The sequence below is a fragment of the Eptatretus burgeri genome, chromosome 1 (assembly GCF_056783735.1).
Source record: "Eptatretus burgeri isolate ZD-2024b chromosome 1, Ebu_testis_v1, whole genome shotgun sequence".
Taxonomy (NCBI): domain Eukaryota; kingdom Metazoa; phylum Chordata; class Myxini; order Myxiniformes; family Myxinidae; genus Eptatretus; species Eptatretus burgeri.
The window spans coordinates 101,616,813-101,642,735 of record NC_140961.1 but is presented as its reverse complement, the minus strand read 5'-3'; the positions used below and the strand labels follow the sequence as shown (position 1 = coordinate 101,642,735).

Sequence of the window (25,923 nt, the reverse complement as noted above, 5' to 3'; positions counted from 1 at the left end):
CTCTTGTGTTCTTCCCTTCCACTTTATTGCACTAATATTTATTTTAAGTTCTTTGCTTGCACCTGCTGTTGAATCAAAATAACCAGCAGTGCTGAAATGCAATTCACCATCATCATGTTCTTGCCAGTTTATGAGTTCATATCTTGCAGGGGGGTCTCCATTTTCATCAAAACTTATTGAATTGCCCAAGTTGTTTACAAAGTGTACTCTCCGCAGATAAAACAACAACTATATTATGATGAAAGACAAGGACAATAAAATGATGATACAGTGAGGTGTAATGCCCTGTTTAAATCACAATGTAAAGAAATATGCAAATCATCCAGAAACAAAAAGGTTAATCTCATAGATATCTATATTATACAGGTGAGAATGGTAAATGGGTTTTTCATCATGTTATACAAAAGAGAAACTCACATTAGTCAAAGAAGTACAAAGGGGAAAGGGGTGGGAGGGGGAGGGGGCATGAAGACGTTACCGAAAAATGAGTCTTTCATTCAACCTAGAAAAGCAAAACCTCCTTAATCTTGGGAAATCTTGCACTAAGTCATGGCATGTCTGGCCAGTCTCAGTAGGGAAGGGTCAGCCTACACACAACTCAGAGCATGGACTTCGGGATTCCAACATCAACCATTGCTTCTCTGGAACCAGATTAGACTCCACTATCTCTTCAATTACAGTCTCAACAACGATGGCCATCACCAAGAGCAAAGACTTTGACAAATTCTCTCAGAGACCTGTTTTTTATACTCCAATACCAGCAGCACTGTCTATCAGTTCATCCAATGATGAACTGCCAAGATCCTATTAGGGTGGCACAAAGGCTGCAAGGTCCCTCCTTCAGAAGATCCTCACGAGTAAAATATATGTTTTGAGGGTTTCAGAGATGTAGGGTGGAGGGATGAGGTCAGTATTATACACCACAAGGGGAAATTGGAGCACAAAACACACCACCATTGATCGATTGGATGGACATGCACCACTTTAACAGTTTTCCCCGTCTTCCAGAATCTTAACTGTTTAATGCTGCCAATAACACAGTGACTTAACTCAAGCAAATTACCAAATAAAACTACAATGACCTATACATGCTCAACTGCATGAAGCATGTGTGTTTATCATGGCTGCATAAATTCAACTCTTGTAAAACCCATCACTGACACATAATATTGTGTGCACACGGTTTCCAAATTTGTTTCGTGCCCCTTTGTCTTGTCCTGTTTTGTTGCTCATATTCCTACTCAAGCCCCATTTGGTAGAAGAAAGATTGACAAGAGATCTCCAGAGTACCTTGTCACAGTTGGATTGGCCCACCCCCATGAACTGCAAGCCAACCATGGCTGGCAAACCATCTCTGGTATTTTGGAAACAAGGCAGCTTGGTACTCACTGAAATGTCTTTATCTTTCTGAGACATACGTTTGCCTTTTCAGTTCACTCTCCCTCCTGAAGGTCTGCCTACACTCCCTGCATAAAACCTAGTTTCATGACTGATCAGTCTTCTGGTACTGAAGTAGCCATTTGTTCCTTGGGGATCACATCTCTCCACTGTTTTCTTGGCCATCCTCATAAGTGAGGCTGAGGAGGCCAGCCAAACAGGCTTATCTTTGGGGAGTATTGGTTGGGCATGCAGATAAGATGGCCTCGCTACTCCAGGCATCGCTGTTTTCTTAATGGTTATTGGTTCACACACGCACACACACACACACACACACACACACACACACACACACACACACACACACACACACACACACACACACACACACACACACACACACACACACACACACAATTTTTAGTATTCTGTAGATTGAAATGAGAGGAAGGCAGTTTTAGGAATGCTTTACACTTGTAACTTTTGCTGAGTTTCACGCCTTAATGCCAGAGATTAAACTCATTATACATTATTGCCTAATTTTTTACAGTTTCGCACTCATTTCATTTTCTCTATCGACAAAAGACATATACTCTCATGAAATAAAATACTTCAATGGAATCACATCATGTGGAATATGAATCGTCTTGAAGACCTGATAAACTGTTTTATATATTCTTTTGTATTTGGGGATTGGTGGCCCCGATATTAATTTAGATGGAACAAAACTATTTTTTCTCTCTGAGAAAATGAGAAATCAGCATTATTTTTGTTTATTCAGCTCAAAAATACCCTTAGATGTTTTCCTTGCTGGTAAATATATTTTCTAATGTTTGTTTTTCATTTAAATTAATTTAAAACAATCTTTACATCAATGGAATTAAGTAGTAATGCAGACTTCTGAGCCAGAGGTCTGATAAAGGCCTCCACGAATGCCCAAACAATATTATAATTTACTGCATTTTTTTTCCAATAAGCAATCCCACAAAGTTCACTCAAATCCAAGCCGTAACTGGCGGTTGTTCGTGCACGAGAAGGCGTTTCTTCGAAAATAATGGTTTACCTATATAAAAACAATATGAAGTATAAGTAAGGACAGGGTGATCAATAACTACAGAACAGATAGGGATAGAAGGGGAGGCACACACACTGATATAGAAGAATAACTATTCACCACTGTGGCACCAAAATACCGGATTCAAACAGACAAGGTGGATCACAAGTAAGGACTTAGTATAGGCAGGCACAAGCTGGTCTCTGCTGTATCACGACTCGTGGCCATGGACGTCATGCAGGCTGGTGTTGGTAACAACAGGGTGAGGTGCGGTTCGGAGAGCTATGGCAATGAGTATGCCAGGAGATGAGAGGCAGCTAAGCAGAGAGAGGTTGTCTTCTCCTCTATCATCTATCATCAAATGTAATCTCCCGCACACATGCACGGACATGGTATTTAGGCGCAAGTCACATTTGCTCTACGGCGAGGATACGGCGGCCGGACGCCTTCTGAATTGACAGAAACGTGCGGCGGCCGGCAGAGTTTCTGCAGTGGCCTCAGGGTGGCCCTACGCTGTATGGCTATATTTTACAGGCCGTAGAGGTCGCCGTAGAATTATAGCGCGGAGTTATAACTTTCTTCATTTCTACGTTCGCCATAGCAATTCGACAAGCCGAAACAAAAGAACTGGTAAGAAAAAAAAAAAAAAAAAAAAAACGTGCTCGTTACCGTCCGTCTGGCCGCATGTTCGCGTTAGGGCCCCCCCAGCAAGTCCCCCTGCGGTAGCCTTGCGTCTGCCTTGAAAATTCTATGGCCGCCGCAGGAACGCCCTAAGGTCACCGTGCGACATCAAATCAAAGACCGTACGGCACCCTCACATTTTCTGTCTCCACAATTTCTAAATATGCCATGCGGCTCCCCGAAAAATAAAAACATATGTGACTGCTACATTGTGTGACCGTGGAAATACTGCGGCCGCCCTATAATTGCTAGTGGCCGTAGATTTTGTAGACTCACGGCCGCCGTGGCAAATGTGACTTAGGCTTTATTACCTATTGGACAACCATCTCAGCATGTGGCTCGTCCCACTCATTGGCCACCCACTGTCTTTCAGCGCCGACATATAATGGGCCTTCTAAACCTGTGGGGTGGCCCCTCGTAAAGTTGTTCCACCCATATCCAGGGCCCTACAGTTCATTCCTGTGCCGTGGCTCATTGTTTCCTGGCCAAACGGCCCCTGATTACTTTTAAAGCATTCAGCACTTTGTTGTGCCTTTGTGCCCAAGTCCACCACCTGGACTCACCTGTACAGAAGGTCGGACACAATACAACCTTACTCAATACTGTTCTAAGTTTACGATCACCACCTTCTCGGGACACATATTACATGACTTATCCCTGGCAGACCCCAAATACAGGAGTAAATCTAACCTCCTCACAGATACAGTCCATACTATTCTTAACACAATTAAGCGATATACTCCCACATAACAATACATTTGGTACTTTTGATTGAAAAAAATGTGCCCTCTGTCCTTGCATCCCTTTGGTGAGTTGGACTCATTTATTTTCCAACAATACTTTGGATGCTTCTTATGAGTAATAGCCAATACTTCTTATGAAATACCACAACCAATGTGAATTTTGACCACACTGCTCCTCTGGACTGGAATCCATCCCAACTCAAATAAAGTCTTAATTTTTAATTTCCATCGATTTTTCTACGATTCTTTCTCTCTTCCCACCTTCCATATTTCCATCATATTATATTGTTTTCATCCTTGGATTTTTTCACGAAGGATTTTGCTCGTTGTTTTAAATTGTTAGAATGAGGTTGTTAAACCATTCTGAGCATAATTTTTTCATATTTCCTTTGCATTTGCATTTTCTACATCATTTTGATCTAATAATTCATGTTTTGTTTCTGAAGTTTAAATTGCAAATAAAAATACAGATACATACATGTTTTTTTATTTCATAAGCCTACCTGCCATGATTCAAAATTTGTTAAACTTGCACATGAGCCATTAACAAATGGCCCATTCCCAGAAACACAAGTATGCAGATTATGTAGTGCATATGCAAGAGCATACACCCCAATGTAAGTTCCATATGTCATGCGAAGTTGTGAAACATCTGTGAATGGAGTTTTCGTTTGGTTCAATTGCTCAAGCCCTGTGCAAGTGGTTGCATTTGTATCCATTGTATTCCAAGAGCAATTAAATGTCTGCTGCCAAAAATCGGTAATAAATGCATCTAATGGATTATCATTGACAAAGTTCTTTATTTTTGTCCTCTTGATGTTATTTTGTTGTGTAAATTTTCTTTTGACAGATGAGAGTCTACAATATTGAGTGTTTTGATTAGGATTTACTGACTTTTGCTTAAATTCATGTTTACTGTTGAAAAAAGAATATTCACAACTTTGGTCAGGTTTAATTTTCAAATAATGTTCTTTCAATTTCATATACTTTCCCAAGGTGTGTATATTTAAGTTTTTTATTTGCATTCGATATTTAGTTGCATTAGTTTTCATTGATAATGTTTCTATAAATTCAGAATGGTTCATATTTGTGAGGAAATGATTGTCAGATAATCTCTGCTTCAGCATCATAAATCCTTCCTGAAGTGGATAACTCTTTAATGTCATCAAATAATGATTGCTGTTTCTATAATCACAAGGAATCCTCTTAAAATGTTCAAATATCTGAGTTGTCCAGTTGTTGCTCGCACATGAGCCATACATTGAAAACAGACATTCACTTTCAAGTTGGCTTTGATTTATTGTCACTTTTCCATTATATAAACAATGATTGTTTTCCACTTTATTACTTTTGAAAATCAGAGTTTGCTGAATTTTAACTGCTGGGATGATGTCAAGCTTATAATTTCTTCTGTGAGTGTTATAGTTGTTTAATGAGGGGTGGAGATTTATGAGGTAGTTGTAAAAGCCATGTATAGTTCCTCGACTCATTTCAAAACCAATTGTACCATCAAATATGTGTGCATAGCGTGCTGATTTCATTGTGGGCTCACTAATCCATACAATGTTTCCAATCCAAGTGTTTCCAGTGATATTATAGTGTAAAAGGTTCTCAGCAAAAGGAATAAAGGTGACATCATGAAGAAATACGACAACCACGTTTGCCTTTGATTGTTTGATGAACTGAGCTGCAAAAGCAGGTAATTCATTTTTAGATGTATTTTATGGTTTCATTTTATTGAAATGAAATTACTAGTGGTTGTAAACATTGCACAATGGAATCAAAAGCAAGTCTTGGGAAAATTATTGATATTGTTGAGTCAAAAGTAATTGGCATCATAATATCATTCAAAATACATTTTCTATTCCTTCAATTCAGAGTGATTTTACAGCTACTTATCATTGCACTAGCTTTCAATTGATCTTCCACTACTTGCTTTATACTGCCCAGTGTCCATCCCTTTCCAATCAGAACAGGATCTTACCCATTCATAAAAATGTTTTTTTGTTTTGTTTTTTAACCAATTTCCTTAACGCAAGCTTTTTTTCTGACTGTCATTATTAGTATCTTGGTTTTAAGTTTATGGGACTGCCCTGTTTGTTGTTTCCTTATTTCGTCCAACTCTTCAAAGTAGGTGTCTATTATAATGAATGAGAATTGTGAAATGCAATAAATGAAAATTGTGATAATTTTCTTATTCCTTTTTTTAGTTATTTCTCGTTTACCTGTCTGTCTTGGAAATCTCAGTAGTCATTCATTTTGTTTGTTTGTTTTCTGGTCATTCTTTTTAATTGCAGTCCAATGACTGATCTTATCAATGTTGTTGGAGTTTTCCAAAATTATTTGGCACTTGCATTTACAATATGCATACTATACTCATGTTCAACACAACACTGGCAATTATATATCTTGTACTGTGTTTTATGAAATGATTTCTACTCACCAATTTGACGAAGATTATTAATATCATGATGTTCTTTCAAAAATAATCTGAAAGCGACACATAAACCTGCTTGCTTTACCTCTGTCATAAACTGTGCCAAAGCACTCCTTCCATAGTCGTCGTCCACTGCCACATTGCCAAAGTAGGTCCAACCAAACTTTTGTACCAGCTGTATGTTAGCAAGTGCTTGGAATTTATTGCTCGGAACAGTCCTCACAAAGGAAGGAAATACCTTTTTATCACTTAAGCAATTGCATGAAGCACCATAGCTCACCTGCCAATCAAAACAAAAATGTTGTGAACGAAAATGAACACTTGGAATAAGTTAAGTGTTATGAACTGAACATAAAAATACTGATGCAAATCGAATGCGCATTGCTAGTCCAAAAATATAACTCAAAGTGTCACCTGAGGCACCAAGAGCAGGTTTAATAGGTGGTTTAATCCTACTGACAATCCAGACGTTGATGCACCAACCATGGCTTGAGATTTGATCACAGATGAAGAGTCTGATAACTGACCCAAGAAATGTAGCCCATTTGCTACTATGTAACGCATTGTAAAGCAAGAGTCGTAAATTAAATATCTGAGTGTTATGTTTGGAAGCAAGTCATTACTATTGTTGATTTGTTCAATTGCAAATACCATGCTCATGGCCCATCGAAACGGACGAGCACGTATCCTGAAGTGAGGCAATTAAATGAACTATTTCAAACAGGTAGCACAAACATGAACAGACTATTTTTCTTAAAGAATAATAACTTAGTCGCAATGAAACAAATCAACTCAAACTTGAAATTTTATTTTGTTTTAGCTGTTATACCAAAACCATTTTATATTCTGGTATCCCTTTCCAGTTTTATATAATAAGCATGATGCTTAACTTATATTGTGAAGGTACTAAAGCATAACGGAAGCACACTGTAATTGTCAGAAGTATTTCTTAGTAATTAGGTGAAATTTTTGTTTTAATTTAAATCTTGTTTTTTGATCTGGTATTGCTTATAGATACAAGCCCAACCAGTATGAATTTTGCATTTCTTCTGTAAAATATGATATTTCTGTGTCTTTTATGGTTGAGCAATTCTACTGTTTAAGGATTGTAATAAAAAACAAGAAGACAGTAAATATGTTGTAAAAAACATTATTAAAAAGGTAGTTCTGGTGAAAAACAAAACAAAATAGGTCTTTGAGCACAATGAAAAAAATGTAAAAGTATAGGGGAAAATGTATGGTGCAGATCAAATTTAGAAGAAGCTTTTGCAGCCTTTAAACAAGCTACAATATTCTCCAAATGGAACATTTCGATGATGAAAGCAAAATCATTTCAGTCATCCATTATTTGTCATTCCCATAAAGTTATGACAAATTATGGATTGCTTACACACACATTTCTGAAGTATTCCTTTTCAGCATGTTCAACTTTTTCATATTTTGTAACTGAATAAAAAACAATTATGAGCATTAAAAGCACTATAAAATTATAATTCATTGCAAGAAAAACTAAAATGAAAATACCAAATTGTTGTTGTTAAGGTTCAAATGCTTCAGATGTATTTCAATTAGTTCATTGTACAAATAAATAAAGAAACTTACGTGGTGCAGATGGGAATCTGGACAAACTCATTTATTGATGGATGGTCAACGACAGAAAATATATGAACTGGAAATATTCCTCCAAGAATGATATCCCCCCTAGCAGGTACACTACTTTGGCCATGACTACCCTGAATATTGAAAACTTTTCCATAAACAGCAGGCAGGCAAGCACAGAAAATTGCAGCAAGCAACATTGCCTTCATTGACATTGAAAAAGGAAATCTGGCATTTGAGAAAGAAAACGTAATATGCAATATCATTATATTACATGACACACGGAAGTATCGGCTGAACAAGTCGAGGTAAAAGAACAAAAGCCTTTATGAAGCATTCACTGTTCTTCACTTTTGGCTGCTGTCATTAGTAGGTATTATTTACATTACATCAAACTTGTCCTCCAAACACAGTAATTGCTCTCATTTGGGTGCAATTGTTATTAAACAAGTGTTGGCATTCCTTGCAGCTCAAAGTTTATTATGACCAACACATTAGCAAAGCCGATAAAGGAAAATTATTCAATAATATATATCAATATAAAATTAATTTAACAAACTACCTTGGGATACAAAGTATCATTAAGTAGATGTTATCAAGGGCAAATCAATTTTCTTTAAAAAAAATAGCTTCACAAAATTATTACCTGAATGATAACTCATTTAGTATAACTGTAATATTTTGTAAATGCTCTCTGTACCTGGTAATTATTACGTATAATCATGGTACTAATATGCCCATGTCAGACTGGCTGAGCTGAAAAATACATTTATGATGTTTCTGCAAAACACATTTGTCAGCTGGACTGAAAAAATAATCTTTCCGATTTATTTTTACTGACCAAATTAAAAAAACAAATAATGTTCACCTTATTGTATACAAGCATAATTGGACGTGTCATTTTTATTTGCCTGATCTCCTTGGATTGAGAGAAAGTTCAAAACTAGGGCTTTCTTAGAGACTCCTGATCAACAGAATGTGTTCACACACTACATCCTATCTATGATCCAAGAGCATATCTGGAGTGGGAGCTGGGAAAATTATAATCAAAATAAGCACAAATCTTCCATATATGTGTAAGCTGGACAAAGCAGATCCTGCTGCTCACTATAGCCACCTACAGGTTAGGGTGTACTGCAGTGTCATAGGAATGAAAACATAATATTCTCAACCCAAATGTGCCAGCTCACCAGGGGGGACACTCTCCGGAAACACACATGGCCATCATCAATACAGGGCAGATACCCCACCCTCCATGTGAGCTGGACACCATCTTTGAGGCTTTATATCAAATATAAGTTTGTTCATTATTGTGGTACCAGGAAAAATGTGTTACATCAAGTATTGCTGCATGGATCCTGACCAACAGGATGTTTCTGCTGCACATCATCATTCTCCTCTGGACAACTTTTCTCCCATCCACCCTCTCCGTTCCCACACCCCCACCCCTTGTCATAGGCATGAGAAAATTGCATTCTCAATCCTATTTCTTGAACTGTTTTGTTTAGAAAACAAGAAGGGAACATATTTTTAAGATCAGATCAATATAATTTACATGGTTCTGAGTTGGGCCATAAACAACCTCAGTAAGATCATGAGTGATAAAGGAAAATTCAAAGCGAAATTACCCTCTATATTGGGAGAGATTCAAATGAATAGCTATTCTTCAAAGTGACAATTCAAATTCTTGCAAAATTTTTGAAATTTTGGCTTTCAACTTGCTTCTTAATGATTGGTAATCCATTTGATGGCACTGCACCCAGCCATGAGTGATCAGTAGACAGGTGAGAAATAAGCTTCCTGTCAAAAGCGTAACAGAAAATAGTCAATTTATCACTAAACAGTTCATGTATACAACTTCACTTCCCAACCAGTGCCAGCTTATCTGTCCTTACATTCTACTTGTAGTTTCATATGCAGCCTGTGGCTGCTGGTTGCACCATGTTCTGGAAGCACAGCTGTAGCTGTACCACTGATGCAGTGCCCCTTTTACCAGTAAGGTGGTACTCATTTTGCTGACCTCAGAAGGATGACAGGCTGAGTAACCTAGCTGGTGTTATTTCAATGGCTCAACAGGGGCTCAAACTCAAAACCTGAATATCTTAAACCAGCCGCCATAACCGTTAAGCTGACACCAGGCTTACATTCTGTTGAGTTTACCTGAATATTAATTTGGGCAATATTAGTCGAAATGGTTGAAGCAAGTTTGGGCTCAGGGGTCAGCAGCAGAAGTTCTGGCTTCGACCTAGCATCATGAATCCGTTTCTAATTGACCTTTATTCGAGTGGATGGTATCACCATCAAAGATGGTGTACCCATATACTCAGCAGTAAAATTGTAACTTAATTATCCTTAAGACAGTCATTTGAACATAGCTGGAGTCATCACCTTAGAATCCGTCTTATTATTATCTTGTAATTCTGGAGCATTATGCAGAATTTTTCATCGGCTTGCATGAGGAAAACCTGATTGCATCTGAATGGCATGAACCAATAAGTCTGCCACATTAGAGGTGGTTGAAGTAGGAAAATACTATGCACCATTTCGGGTGAACGATGCCTCTCAGAAATACCACAGCAAACCAAAACATGGTATGTTACTTCTGTGGGTAAAGAACACTCTTGAAATTGTTCACAGGCATGGAAAAATGCAATCAAGCATCAGTGGAACAAGAAGGCCGATGAAGAAGAAAACAGCTTGGCTCCAACTACACACGAGTGAGATACCGCAATGTTATTTCATAAACAACATGACATTAGATAATGGTGTTGCAGGGTCAAGGAGGCTCTATACTGCATACTCTCCAATTTTTCAGTTCCAAAGTGAAGGGTCACCAAACCATACTTCAGCTCAATAGATTTGTCATAACCTGTAAGGCACTACAATTCAGCATAAATGGAAGTGAGCTGGCTGCCAACACTATTCCTCTACCCTCAGAGACAGTGCTGGATGTTAGTTTGCTCCATCAGGCCAAAAAGGCAGTTAATTTTGCCTGGTCATGAGACACAGGGCTTTGCATTTAATTTTCAAAAATACCATGACAGACAAGACCGCTAAATTTACATTTCCGACAATTTGAAAAAAAATCTATAAACTTTTGATTTGCTTTTCAAATCCAGATCAAATATTGTAATGTATGAGATGATAAAAGAAAATGCTAAAAGGAAATGGCAAAGGAAAAAAAATTGGCTTCTGGTTCTTGGTTGCTCCTGATGTGTTGCTGGTTCATGGGTTCCTCCCTCGAGCTCAATAAAGCTGTTTCCCAGACCAAATACATTGTGTTTTACAGTTTTATTTTCATTCCTGTATTGCTGGTTGTATTTTTGTCCAATTCTCCATGCTGAAGCATGCTTTGTTGTGTTGAATTGGCGAATTTGTGTCCCTGGTAAAGTCCGGCCAACTCATCTAAGGCTTAGTAAGTCGGTCTGCCTCTTTTTTGTCCACACAAGCTGATTTTCGCTCTGTTGCTCCCAAGTATTGTTATTCATAATCCCTCAGCTTCATAATTTCCCCTCCACTCTCCCCCCCCTCACAAAAAACCCCGGCAACATCACTTCCGGTTCCGGGTTTTGAGGTGACAGTTGCTTCTCTCAGGGGTCTCTGCGAACTTTATCAAAGTGAAGTTTCTGGTCGTTACATGTCACATTTTAACTGTTTATTTTCTTACCGACATGTTTACTGTGTGTTCCTAGTTCAATTTTGTCTCAAAAATCGTGCTATTGTGTGAGTTTTAGTCGACCTTGTCTTATGGGGTTTCCTTGAAGCCAACCCTTTCTTCCTATCTATGTGTACGATCATTAACCTCCGCCATCTTCAAAGATGGATGGAGGTTACTGTTTTCACCCCTTTCTGTTTGTTTGTTAACCTCCGCCATCTTCGAAGATGGATGGAGGTTACTGTTTTCACCCCTTTCTATTTGTTTGTTTGTGTGTTTGTTTGTTTGTTTGTTTGTTTGTGAACAGTATTACGGAAAAACTCCGACGGATTTCGACGAAACTTGGTGGGGGGGGGGGTTAGGTATGGTCCAAGGATCATGCCATTAAATTTTGGACTTGGTCCCCCTCCCCTGAAAAAAAAAATTCTCTTTTTTTTGCATTTTTACATGTTTTAAGTGATTTCCAACCCCCCCCCAAAACAATTGTTGGAGAAAAAAAATTGTTTTTTTGCTTCTACATATTTTAAGTGATTTCCAACCCCCCCCCCCCCCAAAAAAAAAAAATTGTTAGAGAAAAAAAAATTTTTTTTTGCATTTCTACATGTTTTAAGTGATTTCCAACCCCCCTCCCCCCAAAAAAATTGTTGGAGAAAAAAAAACATTTTGCAACTTTTTTTTCAACAAAATTTCGATTTCTTTTTTTTGCATTTCTACATGTTTTAAGTGATTTCCAACCCCCCCCCCCCCCCAAAAAAAAAATGTTGGAGAAAAGAACTATAACTTTGTCAGCACTATTGACATCATATTTAATGAATAAGATATAAGGTTCACTTGAGTGACCCAGCAGTATTGGTGGCGGAGGTTTTGCACTCTCCCGAGTGCTCCCCCTCTAGTTTATATTTGTATTCTCTCCCAATTACTATCAATTCTTGTTTTCCCCACTTTTCCCACCACCCCCATCTACCCCTCCCAATACACCCTCTATTTCTTGTCTTAAAGAGCAGGTTGCGGGTCACCAAACATGTTCTGAAAATTTATCATGATTATATGTGCATTAAATAGTTTGATGCAAACTATTGTGGTTGCCTAACGATTGGGCAAATTAATGAAATTTAACTCCGAAGTTGTTATTTCTCGAGGCTGTTGAAAAAAAAACAGGCACGTGCCGTATATGGATGGTGACGTCACGTTCTCCAAAATAGAGCGACACTCACTCGCTCATTGAAGAAGTGTCCAGTTCAGCATGCCGTTCTTTCGCTTTATTTGAGCTTGCAACTGTCTATATTATCCTTTTTTATTTTGAACTAGTACATGCCCGTACATGCGTGGCCGTACGTGCAAAAAAAAAAAAAAAAAAAAAATCAAACAAACACACAGGCTGTTCCTTCGCTCTCGTAAACAACGACTGGATTGGGGCATTGTGTTTATTTATAAATGTGCATAAGAAATCGAGAAATTATTAGAATACAGTGTCATCACTATCCGAAGTCCTTATGTTGTAACCCGTAATGGGGAACGCGGCTGAGGATCTCTTCCCCAACGGCCACGCCTACGCAGCAACATGTCCTGTGATTGGTAACTAAATGGCACATCGGCCATGCCTGCGCAGCAACGTGTCCTGTCATTGATTAGTAAATAAATGGCCATAACTTGGGAAGCACTTTGGGGCTCCCTGCTGACGTTCTCAAAGCTAAGTTTCCGGTTGTTATTTGTCCCGTTTTAACTGTTTAATTTTCCCACCTACATGTTACTGTGTGTTGCTAGTTCGGTTTTGTTTCAAAAATCGTGCTATTTTGTGAGTATTTTTGTCGACGTTCTTACCTGTGCTTGAGGCCTAGGTGTAGGCTTGAGGCCTACCGGTTCCACTCGGTGTTCGATCTTTTTTTTTTGTTTGTTTTTTCTCCCCATTACCTTCATTTTCTATCCTCCCCATTACCTTCAATTCAACACGCTTACCTTCTCCCGATTCTGCTTCTTCTTCTTCCTCTTAACTTCCTCCTCGTCTTCTTCCTCGATTTTTTTTTTTTTTTTTTTTTTTTTTTTTTTTACACTTCCATGATCTGTTGAACTCTCATATATTAATATTAACAACAACAAAAAAAAAATATATATATATACCCAACAACAACTACACGCTCACCTTCTCCCGATTCTGCTTCTTCTTCTTCCTCTTAACTTCCTCCTCGATTTTTTTTTTTTTTACACTTCCATGACCTAATCTGTTGAACTCTCTCATACATTATTTTTAACAACAAAAACGATCTTATAATGCTTCATCTTCCTCTCTCACACATGTGGTACTCTTTACTGTTTCACAATGCACTACTCTTCTGCTATTTTAACAGACTGCTCTCATTTCGAGCTCTCCTTCATTCCTTGCCTAAAAAATCCAACTATTACAGCGCTTCTTCTCTCCATGCTCAGAATTTGCCTTCATTGCACCCATCAAGAATTGTGTTAAATCGCATCTCTGACCTAAAACTTTTAAAAACCACAGTTTGCCATGGATGCTCGCTTTCCATCAACCATTCTTTTTTTTCCAAATTCAGTGCCAACTCACCCCCCTCACCCCTCACTCTCACTCTCAAAGCAACCATCCCACTCTTCTCCCTCCAAGCCTCCCTCTCACCTCTCTCAAAAATCCCCCCTCACCTTTCTCCCACCTTTCATCCCCCTCACTCTTCCTTCTCTAAGTTGCCCCCCTCTCATCCACCAACCTGCCTCCCTCCACTGCCCTCTCACCTCCATCTCTTCACTCCACCTCCTCAAATCCTCAACTGCCTTCTTCCTTGTCTCTTGTCCCCCCTCTCACACAGCACCACAGAGCCTTTTCTCCTCCTCATTCGGCCCCCTCCCCTCGGTGTTCTGCAATGCCCCCCACTCCTTCAGCAACCCTCCTTACCTGCCCCCTCGTCCCTTGTCCTACCCTCCCCTCCCCCTCCACCTCCTGCACCCAAAGCCTCCTCCCCTTCCTCTTCATTAAAAGTGTGGACCTCAAATATCCGGGGCCTTCGCTCAAACCTTTCAGATCTTTCCATACAGGTTGCCACTGACAAACCAGACATTATCTGCCTAACAGAAACTTTCCTCTCCCAAGACGTGTCTGACTCCCAAGTATCTCTCCCTGGCTACTCCCTCTTACGGTATGACAGACCTGAGCCTCGTCCTGGTGGAGGTGTTGCTCTTCATCAAAGACTCTATTCCTCACTCTCCATGCACTGCTCTCACTCCCCCACACCCCCAGGAATACCTCTGGCTTCGGCTTCCCCTCCACTCCCACCTCATGTTTATATGTGTACTGTACCGTCCACCGAACAGTGATGACTCCATCTACATCTCACTATCCGAAAACATGGACCATCTTCTATCTTCTCATCCAAACTCTCTCTTCCTCTTATGTGGTGACTTCAATTGTCATCACGCCAGTTGGCTAGGTGTGGGTACCTCTCTCACCTGCCATGGGACATCAGCAAAAGCTTTCTGCGACTCATTGGGACTGACTCAATCGGTCAACTTCCCGACCCGGATCTCAACCAATGGTACTCCATCTCTTCTGGATCTGATTTTGACAAATTTCCCTGACAATATCTGCTGTTCTTCCTCCGCCGCTCAAATCGGTACCTCTGACTATGTGCTTGTCAAATTGGACATCTCTCTGGCTGTTATCAGAGAACCACCTCACCGCCGTCGAGTCTGGCATTTCACTCAAGCCGACTGGCAGGGTCTCCGAGCAGCCATCAAACTTACAGACTGGTCTCCTATCACTACTTTCTCAAACATCAACTCATCCTGGGAATTCTTTCAAAGAAACTTGCTCTCCCTCATGCACAGATTTATCCCCTCTCGTGTTCAGTTGTCTTACCCTTCCTCCCGCCCTTGGTTTACTGAAGCTTGTGGCGAGGCAGTTGTCCTGAAACAACTTGCCTTTGCCTCATGGAAAGCAAACCCAACTGAGGGCAATCTCAGTTCTTTCCACAAAGCTCGGAACAAGTGTGTATCTACCCTCAGGAGAGCCAGAAAACAACATCTTTCTCATCTCAAGTCTGAACTCTCAAACCTCTCTCCCTCCTCAAAATCCTGGTGGCGTTTAATCAAATCTGTTTGTGGTGTATGTTCCCCCTCCATCCCCTCCCTTACCTCAAATGGCCGCACTGCTGATTCCACACGTGATAAAGCTGAATGTCTAAACTCGGTGTTTGCAGCTAAATCTTGTGTCCTAAACCCATCACTATCTCTACCCACTTTACCCAGTCGCACCCAACTGTCCCTGGACTCTGTATCCTTTTCTCCTGACAAGGTGGAGAGCTTGCTTTCAAACCTCGAGTCAGATTCTGCAACCGGTCCAGACGGCATCAGCCCACGTGTCCTCAAAGCCTGCTTTTCTGCTCTTGCTCACCCTCTCTCTGTTCTATTCACCCTCTCATTTGCCCAAGGTCATCTGCCATCTGCTTGGAAATCTGCTAACATCACTGCCCTGCATAAAAAAGGTGCAAAAACAGATCCCTATAACTACAGACCAATCAGCCTTCTCCCAATCATCAGCAAGGTGATGGAATCCATCATCGCCTCAGATATGAAATCCTTCCTCTTCTCCAATGGCTTGATTTCCAATCATCAATTTGGTTTCAGACCAGGTCACTCTACCCTGGATATGCTGCTTCTGCTCTCCCATCAATGGATGGAGGTCCTCAATGCCAGACAGGAAATCCGAGCCGTATCCCTGGACATATCACGTGCTTTTGACACAGTCTGGCACCCTGCCCTACTCACCAAACTCTCTTCCCATGGTATTCAAGGCCATCTCCACTCATGGCTCGCAGACTTGCTCTCCTGTCGCAGTCAACGTGTGGCCCTAAATGGAGTTATTTCATCCCCTCTTCCTGTGCAGGCTGGAGTTCCTCAAGGTAGCGTTCTGGGCCCTGTTCGTTTTCTGGTTTTCATCAATGATCTCTCGGACTCTGGAAAATCCTCTATTTCTCTTTGCCGACGACTCCACCCTCTGCCGTACCATCTGTCATCCCTCAGACCGGCAAGCAGCAGCTTCTTCACTCACTGCAGATCTGGATAAAATCACAAACTGGTCCAACACGTGGAACATGTCTTTCAATCCAGACAAATCTCACACTCTCACTATGTCTCTTCGAAAGGACCGTTTACAAAACCCCCCCATCCACTTTCTCAACAATCCTCTGGAAGAAGTCTTTTCTTTCAAGCTTCTAGGTCGCACTATCTGCCATGACCTTTCCTGGGAAAGTCACATTTCCAACCTCGCCTCAAAAGCCAGTCGCCGACTGGGAATCCTCCGTCGTGCTAAGTCCTTCCTCGGCCCTCTTGAGCTCCTGACCACTTACAAAGCTTTTGTCCGTAGCCTGATGGAGTACTGCTCTCCCCTCTGGGCTGGTGCTCCTGCCTCCCACCTTTCTCGGCTTCACGCTGTCGAAACCAGGGCATTTAAGATCATCGGCATCTCCCGCAATGAAGCTGAGTCTTTGGGCCTCTCACTCAATCACCGCAGGTTGGTCGGTGGTCTTTCTGTCTTATACCGACTCCTCTCCAGCCTTGCCCCCCCTGCTCTCTCTCTGCGATTTGTCCCCACCACATTTCCACAGGGCGCTCAAGGTCCGCCAACAACCCCCTTCTGGTAAAACTACCAAAATCACGAATCACTGCTCATCTTCACTCTTTCATTCCTCTTTTTTCCCGCCTTTGGAATAAACTTCCTCACTCTATTCTTTCCCATTCTTCCCTCCAGGCTTTCAAAACAGCTGTTCACCACCACCTCTTATCTTCCCCCATCCAAATCCTCGATCTTTTCTACCCCCGATAATCCACCCAAGCCCACTTCCTTCATTTCTCCTACTTTTCTTCCTGAAAGTCCCTGAAATGTCCATCTTCTCTTCGCCATGTTCCCCGTCCCATCCCCATCCCTCTCCCTTCCACAGTTCATCTAATGTGTCTGTTCCCCACTGTTTTGTCCCTTCCACTCCCGCCCCTCTTGTCTCATGCCTCCTTGCTGTGAGTTGTGTTAGCTCTCATACGAGCCTCGACCAAGGTATACAAAAAAAAAGAAAAAAAAAAAGCACTTATCTGTTGACATTGACAATATCAAACGTTGAAAAGGCACATACTCAGGTCCCCAGCAATATAACTAGCAAGTTTCAATTAGATCGGACCAACACACACACAGATTTCTTTAATTATAGATAGATTATTGTAGAACAAAGTTATTTGGATATTTGTACATCATGCCTCATACGCGTGTCGTCATGTTTTGTGAAAATGGCTGGAAAACGGGTAATCGCTCCCACCAATTCCCAAAGGAATCAAACATTCACCGGCAGTAGATAAGATTTGTACAAACAAAACAGGCGAATTTCGCCCCAAAGAAAACGGGTAAAGAGGACCCTTTGGATAGACTTGTCATTTGTGGTGACCATTTCACAGCCGAGGATTATGAAGGCTTAAACACATCTGATCACCACTCTGTGAATATGAGTTGTTGGTTGACAAGCTCTCCAAATACTGCTCTGTCACAGAGTCAATTGTTGAATTTAAGTGAGAAAAACCTTGAAATGTATTCTTGAAGAGTACATGGAAAAAACACATAAATAAACTTTCTGAAAAACACAAGCATGAAAAAATTTCTCAACAAATCAACTTATTGTTGATTAAATTACTTTTTTAACAGCATCAGCAAATTTGGTTACTTCATTTCAATTGTAAGAAATTAATCAATTTTCCACTTTTTTTTTCTAAATTTGGTAGAATATTTCCCAATGAGGCAAAACATGTTTTGGTATTTATATGCCACAACAGTCTCTTGAAAGTTGGGGTTTGTTCCAACTGTTCACTTTCACTGGGGTCAAGCTCAGCTGTCAGAAAAACTTCAACGCCAAGGCTACGGTGTATAATATATTTGGGTCCATTATTGATTCATTCTATTTTTGACTTGAGTGACAAGAGCAGCGTTTCTCAACCTTTTTACCCTTGTGGAACCCTTGAAATAGTTTTCATGTCTCAGGGAACCCCTGCATAAAAATTATTAAATACCATTATTAATATCTAGCTCTTTTATATTTTTATCGTAGTTCTAGTGGTAAATATAATATATTTTTTGCGGATACCTGGTTTAAGGAAAAAATGACCCCCTTTTTGTCAAATTTATTGGCAATGAAAAAAAAACAAAAAACATACTGCTCGTTTATGAGACCTCACACCAAGGTTTTAATTCACAAAAAAGAAATCTGTAAACACACACAAAAAATATACATAAACAACCAATATCACATACGTATAACACATATAAACATAACGAAAGTACATAACTATTACAAAAACTTATTGTTTATTGACAATTTTGAAAAGGCATAAGATAAATCAAGGTACAATGTCCAATGAATAAATATGTGGGTCAGTAAATGTAATTTTACATATTTACAATTGAAAAACAACCAACAACAGATTCAAATATAAATAATAAAAAATTAGACTTATGCGCTATCGCAGCTGCGTCGTTCCTCCTATTACTCTTGTTTTGTTTTCATTGATGACGTCACGAGATCGTTTCTCGCAAGTTTCCGCGATTCACTGTTCGAACACGTTTCAAACCACTAAAAAATCTGATTGAATTGGGCCAATCTGCTTGCTTTGTAATTGGGTTGTGCTGCTTGGTCAATTAAAAAACGTCATTTTTGAAAGTGTTTGTCAACCCCGAGTCTGTTTGACAATTAAAAAAAACTCATGTAACTTGATAAACAAATAAAGCTGAAGCAATAAAGGTAAACAGAAGAACTAACCTAGAGATAGAGAGATATAGATAGATAGATATAGATAGATAGATATAGATAGATATAGAGATACAGATAGATAGAGAGATACAGATAGAGAGAGATAGATAGATAGATATAGATAGATAGAGAGAGAGAGAGAGAGAGAGAGAGAGAGAGAGAGAGAGAGAGAGAGAGAGAGAGAGAGAGAGAGAGAGAGAGAGAGAGAGAGAGAGAGAGAGAGAGAGAGAGAGAGAGAGAGAGAGATAGAGAGATATCGCGCTAGGAAGCACAGAGAAGATAGATGGACACCGTGCATGCGTCCCGTACTTGAGTCAGTCACTCAATGATACACGAATCCACCGCGTACAGGACGTCCACTAACCAGTGAGGGCGGTTTCACACTGGCGCCATATAGACATCGTTAAATACATTTCCTATGGTTGTTATAATTGTAAATAATATAAGAGGTTGAAAGCCTCTATTATAATAACCAAGGAGTTTCCAACAATATGCCGTACGTGTATAGTAAAATTACGAATATTAAATCGAACAAAAACTACTCAAAAATACTGTACATTAGCCTATTTATTACTGTTTCTCGTGGAACCCCTAGCGACCTCTTGCGGAACCCTAGGGCTCCGCGGAACCCCGGTTGTGAAACACTGTTCTAGACATTATGCACAGCTTCTAGGAAATGAAATTGTGAGGAAAAAAAAAAATCGAGAAAATAGATAAATAAATAAAAAGTTCAAGTGGGTGTGGCTCCGCCCACAAGGGGCGTGGGATGCCCCTCATACAAAAAGACGCTAGACCAAGATATCAAGATTATGCCCAAATTTCATCAAGATCGCATCAAACGTCATGGGGCTATGCTCTGGAGAGAGTCACAAACAGACAGACACACAGACACAACGAAAATAGTGGTCACTGCTGGTGCCCGCGAACCAACAACAAAAATAATGGTCACTGCTGGCATCCGCGAACCAACAACAAAAATAGTGGTCACTGCTGGCACCCACAAACCAATAATAAAAACAGTCTGTGAAAATGCTTCATTTTCCTCTTTCACATGTGAGGTTCTCATTACTGTATCATAATTGGTCCGCGGGTGCCAGCAGTGACCACTATTTTTGTTGTGTCTGTCTGTCTTTGTGACTCTCCAGAGCATAGCTCCGTGATGTTTGATGTGATCTTGATGAAACTTGGACATAAGCTAGCTATCATGGTCAAGTTCTTTTTGTATGAGGGGCGTCCCACACCCCTTGTGGGCGGAGCCACGCCCACTTGAACTTTTTATTTATTCTCGATTTTTTTTTCTCGCAATTTCATTTCCGAGAAGCTGTGCATAATGTCCATAAGTACAACATATAAAAAATCCGATTTGATTTGGTCAATTTTGACAGAAGAGATAGGTTTTTAGGGTAGGGCTTCCTCAAAAGCTTCCACTAACTCAATTGTACCTATTGTGGCATTGTTCAATAATGCGCGTGAACCATCATCGCCTGCCGGCTAGTTCACAACTCTTTTCCTATTTCAACAGACTGCTCTCAATTCGACATTTCCTTCATAACTTGTCTGAAAAGTCCAACTGTTACAGCGTTTCTTCGCAACATTCTCTTAATTTGCCTTTATTGCATCCCTCAAGAAATGTCTTTAGTCACATTTCTGAACTTAAAAAAAAAATTTTAACCAGTTTGCAATGCATGTCCACTTTCCATCAATCATCCTGTTTTTTTTTTTACAACTTTAGTGCCAATTCACTCCTCTCACCACTCCCTCCCAAAGCAACCATCACACTCTTCCCTTTCCAATATGGTGTACTACTTTTGCAAAAGTAGTTTCTGGAATGAAGCACTATGTGCCTATCGATTCCACTAGTGAAGTTAGGTGATCGACCAAAGTTTGAAAATTTTCCAGCCTTTTTTGACCGTGGGCCGCCATTTTGAAGTTTCAGGAAAAATCCATATTTTTGCAAATAATATTGATTTTTGAATATTTTAAAACATATTTTTCTCTGTGTTTAGATAGCCGAATGCACGTCAGTAGGCACCATTATGACAGCAAGTACCCGTAAATATTATTCACAAACTTGTCCCGACATTTTGAGAAGGGGTTGCCATTTTGGAAATTCAGTGAAAATCGTATATTTTGTGTATATCTAATGAAATTTTTTTTAATTATTTGTGTACTTGCAGATCAACCTTGACTGACCAATGGTCAGGGTTCCTGTGGCTATGTGGGACAAGTTCGTTGTTACAGGAAATTTTGCGAAAGTGCTAATTCTTTACGTGTCGTAAATGATCTAGTATAGCTGAAAGAGGAATTAAGCTAGTGTCTGACTTTATTCACATGTGCAATGATGAGAAACAACGTCAAGCATTGCTACAGTGCGTGGAAGAGCACAGGAAGCTTTACCCAGACTATACAAAACAAACGCTATGTTCTCTATAAGATAGATGTGTGGTTGCTTGTTTGCTAGATTGCTATGTTGTCATATATGAAAAGCATGTCGCTTAAAACATATTTGGTTGTTCTCATAATTAATTGATCATGCTCTCACTTGTCATTAATAATGTCTTTATGAAAACACTACTACTGATATTCTGTAAATGCCTAACAATGTGCCGTGCAACAATTGTCAAAATATGGGATTTTCAGTGAAATTCCAAAATGGTAACCCCTTATCAAAATGTTGGGACAAGTTTGTGAATAATATTTAAGGGTACTTACTATCATACGGGTGGCTACCGAAGTGCATTCGGCCATCTAAGCACAGATAAATATATATTTTTAAATATTCAAAAATCAATATTATTTCCAAAAATAAGGATTTTCCCTGAAATTTCAAAATGGCGGCCCGCGTTCAAAAAAGGCGGGAAATTTTCAAACTTTGGTCGATCACCTAATTTCACTAGTGGAATCGATAGGCACATAGTGGTTCATTCCAGCAACTACTTTTGCAAAAGTGGTACACCCTACCCTCCAAGCTTCCCCTCACATTTCTACCTCAACTCTCCCCACTCACCCTTCTCCCTCTCTCACCCTTCTCAAAGTTGCCCCCTCACATCCACAAAGTTGACTCCTTCCCCTGCTCTCTCTCCTCCATCTCATAACTCCACTTCCTCAAATCCTCAACTGCCTTCTGTCCCCTCTCTTATTACTCCCCACTGTACCTCAACCCAGCACCAGAGCCTTTTCTCCTCCTCATCCAGCCCCATCCCCTCACTCTTCTGCAATCCCCCACGCTCTTTCAACAACTCTCCTTACGTCACCCCCCCTCTTCCCTTGCCCTACCCTCCCCCTCCCCTGCACCCAAAGACTCCTTCCCTCCCTCTTCGTTTACAGTGTGGACCTCAAATATCCAGGGCCTTTGCTCAAACATGACATCTTTCCAAACAGGTTGCCACTGACAGACCAGACATAATCTGCCCAACAGAAACTTTCCTCTCTTAAGACATCTCTGACTCCCTTGTATCTCTCTCTGGTTACTCCCTCCTCCGGTATGACAGACCTAAGCCTCCACCTGGTGGAAGAGTTGCTCTCTTCATCAAAGACTCGATTCTTCACTCTCCATGCACTGCACTCACTCCCCCACACCCCCGGGAATACCTCTGCTACGGCTTCCACTTCACTCCCACCTCATGTTTATATGTGTACTGTAATGTCCACCAAAACAGTGTTGCCTCCCTACACCTCACTATCCAAAAATATGGACCAACTTCTATCTTCTCATCCAAACTCTCTCTTCCTCATAAGTGGTGACTTCAATAGTCAGCATGCCAATTGGCTGGGTGAGGGTACCTCTCTCACCTGCCATGGCACTTCAGCAAAAGACTTCTGCGACTCAATTGGTCAACTTTCTGACCCTGTTCTCAACCAACAGCACTCCATCTCTTCTGGATCTGATTTTGACAAATTGAAAATATCTGCTGTTCTTCCTCCGCCGCTCAAATCGGTACCTCTGACTATGTGCTTGTCAAATTGGACATCTCTCTGGCTGTTATTAGAGACCACCTCAGAGCCGTCGAGTCTGGCATTTCACTCAAGCTGACTGGCAGGCTCTCGAAGCAGCCACCAAACTTCCAGACTGGTCTCCCATCGCTGCTTTCTCCAACATCAACTCGTCCTGGGAATTCTTTCAAAGAAACTTGCTATCTCTCTTATGTACAGATTCAGTTGTCCTGAAACAACTGCAGTTGAGTAGATGAAACAACAAACAAAGAGAGTTGTCCCTCTCGTCTTCAGTTGTCCTACCCTTCCTCCTTCCCAGGGTAACTGAAGCTTCTGGCGAGGCAGTTGTCCTGAAACAACTTGCCTTTGCCTCAAGGAAAGCAAACCCAACTGAGGGTAATCTCAGTTCCTTCCCGAAAGCTCGGAACAAGTGTATCTACCCTCAGAAGAGCCAGAAAACAACGTCGTTCTCAGCTCAAGTCTGAACTCTCAAACCTCTCTCCCTCTTCCAAATCCTGGTGGCATCTAATCAAATCGGTTTCTGGTGTATGTTCCCCCTCCATCCTCTCCCTTACCTCAAATGGCCGCACTGCTGATACCGCACGTGAAAAGGTTGAATGCCTAAACTCAGTATTTGCATCGAAATCTTGTGTCCAAAACCCATTGCTTTTATACCCACCTTACCCAGTCGCACCAAACTGTACCTGGACCCTGTGTCCTTTTCTCCTGACAAGGCGGAGAGCTTGCTGTCAGACCTCGACTCAAGATTCTGCAACCGGTCAAGACGGCATCAGCCCACATGTCCTAAAAACCTGCTCCTCTGCTCTTGCTCACACACTCTCTGTTCTATTCACCCTCTCATTTGCTCAAGGTCATCTGCCATCTGCTTGAAAATCAGCAAACATTACTGCCCTGCATAAAATAGGTGCAAAAACATATCCCTACAACTACAGACCAATCAGCCTTCTCCCAATAATCAGCAAGGTCATGGAAAACATCATCACTTCAGACATTAAATCCTTCTTCTTCTCCAATGGCCTGATTTCCGATCATCAATTTGCTTTCAGACCAAGTCACTCCACCCTGGATATGCTGATTCTGCTATCCCAGCAATGGATGGAGGTCCTCAATGCCGGACATGAAATCAGAGCCTTATCTTTAGACATATTACATGCTTTTCACACGGTCTGGCACCCTACCCTGCTCACCAAACTCTCTTCCGATGGTATCCAAGGTGAATTCCACTCATGGCTCACAGACTTCCTCTCCTGTCGAAGTCAGCGTATGGCCCGAAATAGAGTTCTTTCATCCCCTCTTCCTGTCCAGGCTGGAGTTCCTCAAGGCAGCGTTCTGGGCCCTGTTCTTTTTCTGGTTTTCATCAACGATCTCTCTGATTCTCTGGAAAATCCTCTTTATCTCTTTGCTGATGACTCCACCCTCTTCCGTACGATCTGTGATCCCTCAGACCAACAAGCAGCAGCTTCTTCACTCATTGCAGATCTGGTAAAATCACAAACTGGTCCAACACATGGAACATGTTTTTCAATTCAGACAAATCTCACACTTTCACTATGTCTCTCTGAAAGGACCATTTGGAATCCCCCCCCCCCCTCATCCACTTTCTGAACAATCCACTGGAAGAAATCCATTCTTTCAAGCTTCTGGGTATCACCATCTGCCATGATCTTTCCTGGGAAAGCCACATTTCCAACCTGGCCTCTAAAGCCAGTCGCTGACTGGGAATCCTCCATCATGCAAAGTCCTTCCTCGGCCCACCTGAGCTCCCGACCATATACAAAGCTTTCGCCCGCAGCCTGATGGAGTACTGCTCTCCACTCTGGGCTGGTGCTCCTCCCTCCCACCTTTTTCGGCTTCATGCTGTGGAAACCAAAGCATTTCGGATCATTGGCATCTACCGCGATGAGACTGAGTCTTTGGACCTCTCACTCTCTCACTGCAGGCAGGTCGGTGGTCTTTCTGTCTTCTATAGTCTCCTCTCCAGTCTCACCCCCACCCCCTGCTGTGTCTGTGATTTGTCCCCACTATATTTCTCCAGGGCCCTCAAGGTCTGCCAACAACCCCCTTTTGGTAAAACTACCAAAATCACAAATCACTGCTCACCTTCACTCTTTCATTCCTCTTTTTTCCCACCTTTGGAATAAACTCCCTCACTCTGTTCAATCCCATTCTGTCCTTCAGACCTTCAAAACAGCTGTTCACCACCACCTCTTATTGTCCCAATCCAAATCCTCGATCTTTTCTACCCCGTTTAACCCACACCAAACCCACCTTAAAATTCCATGCTTTCCTTCCTGAAAGTCCCTGTAATGTCCATCTTATATACTCCGTGTTCCCTGTCCCATCCTTTCCCTTCCACAGATCTTCTAATGTCTCTGTTCCCCACTGTTTTGTCCTGCCCACTCCCACCCCTCCTGTCTCATGTCCCCCTTGCTATGTGTTGTGTGTTCGCTCTCATACGAGCCTCGGCAAGGTATACAAAAAACAAAAGCAAAGCTCCTGCAGGAGTGCCGGCTCATGGTCTGGGATTAATGTACAATGTCTCACAAAACTGCCTTCGAGGCTCTTGATTGCACCATGCCATATTTTCGACATAATGAGAGAAAAATGGGTGGATTGACTGGTGTTGGTTGGGGATT

At 41.1% G+C, this 25,923-nt stretch overlaps 1 protein-coding gene across 3 annotated transcripts in view; it reads right to left on the bottom strand.

Annotated features, from left to right (window-relative positions):
• Nucleotides 1–25,923, bottom strand: part of LOC147035068 (extracellular calcium-sensing receptor-like) — a 238,552-nt gene that overhangs the window by 63,208 nt on the left and 149,421 nt on the right. The gene's annotated exons all lie outside the window — the stretch shown is intronic.